Consider the following 1647-nt stretch of genomic DNA (forward strand, 5'->3'; position numbering starts at 1 on the left):
CGAAATGAAGGGATGAAGTTCATGATCGAAATGAAGGGATGAAGGTGGGGATAGTGATACAAGGATATGATAGCACCGTACATTATGGAGATACAAGCAAGCTTCGAGGTTTGTAATCTGTTTTTAAACCTCCATGTCTATGTGTTTGCTTGGTCGACACAACTAGCCTATGGGGCAGGGCACAGCTTCTGTTCCTTATTATTTTTGGGGAGACACAGTGCCGACTCTCCACCATAATGTTGTATGGAACTTCTATGTGACGCACACTATTTGATTATATTGTTTCTCTTTTTCTTATTGTATGATGCATAAGTTTAACTACTCATGTTGTTTTGTTGTAGCTCAACAACATTGGAATCCTTATGGGTTTCAAAGTCAAACGATACCACTACTCCTTATCAAGGTTAGTAGTACATTTCAATCTTTACAATTTGCCATTGCTTGTTGTTCACAGCTAGTTTTATAATCTATTCTTGCTTATTATTTACATCGTTGCAAAAACCTCTCCCAAGGCCAACCAAGCAAGGCTAGTTGAAAATATTTTGTTTGAGTTCTCTCTCTCTCTCTCTCTCTCTCTCTCTCTCTCTCTCTCTCTCTCTCTCTCTCTCTCTCTCTCTCTCTCTCTCTCTCTCTCTCTCTCTGTGTGTGTGTGTGTGTGTGTGTGTGTGTGTACTTCCAAACACACACATCACACAAGTCAAACAAAGCTTTTCCAGATAGCAAATTCATGGGTCAATCTCACCATGAATTTGTTCACCCATGTCAACGTCTTGTGTAATGCCACATATCTTGAAATAAAAGTATTTATGATAGAAAAACCTCGCTTTGCATCCAAGAAAAACAATAGAGAGCTCCTTGGGTCTACCCCTTTCAAGCATAGAAGCCTTCACTCGGCACTTGCCGCAAATAGGCCTTGCCCCTAACTGGCATATCTATTCTAAGAAATGACATTTCGGGCACTGCTCAATTAAAAGAAAAAAAATCTAAGAACTTGTAAAAGTTATATGTAAATAATTTCAGAGGTTTGTTGGTTGTTACACTAAATTTGTTCAAACCTTGTAGCCTTTTCTACCTTGTATTGTATATTGTATGCGATTTTTACGGGCGAATATGTCATAATAACTAATATCTAATTCTCCTAAATGATTTTCTCATGTTAAACCGGTCATTTAATATGGGGAAGTGCCAGGGGAGAAAAAGCTAGAATATAGGTTAAGCTGGCAGACCGGCCATAATAGGGATCCAAAGGAGGTAAAATAGGGATCCAAAGGGGGGGCCATCTGCAAAAGAGCAATGTGCAATAATGAGCTTAAAAGACCCTAAGGTTCAGCCCATTAAGACTTCCAAAATGCTAAGGATCCAAAATTCAAAGGTTGTGTCCAAAGGTCAAAAGCCTAGGGACAGGTCCCAAAAGTCTTTCTCAAGCCCTAGAAAGGAGGGGGCGAGCAAGAAGTAGGGGATGAGAGATAAACTCACACACACACACACACACCACACACACACACAAGCTTCCTTTGTACACAAGGGGAAAGAGGGACACATGTCAGCTCCCTAGCCCAGACGCCCACAAGGTGTACTCAAATCCTATTGGATGGCCTTGGAGGTGGACCAATGAGAATTAGACTAGAGTAAGTCGAGTTTAATTAA

This window comes from Adiantum capillus-veneris, chromosome 2 (genome assembly GCF_014529385.1).
Source record: "Adiantum capillus-veneris isolate H3 chromosome 2, ASM1452938v2, whole genome shotgun sequence".
NCBI classification, from domain to species: domain Eukaryota; kingdom Viridiplantae; phylum Streptophyta; class Polypodiopsida; order Polypodiales; family Pteridaceae; genus Adiantum; species Adiantum capillus-veneris.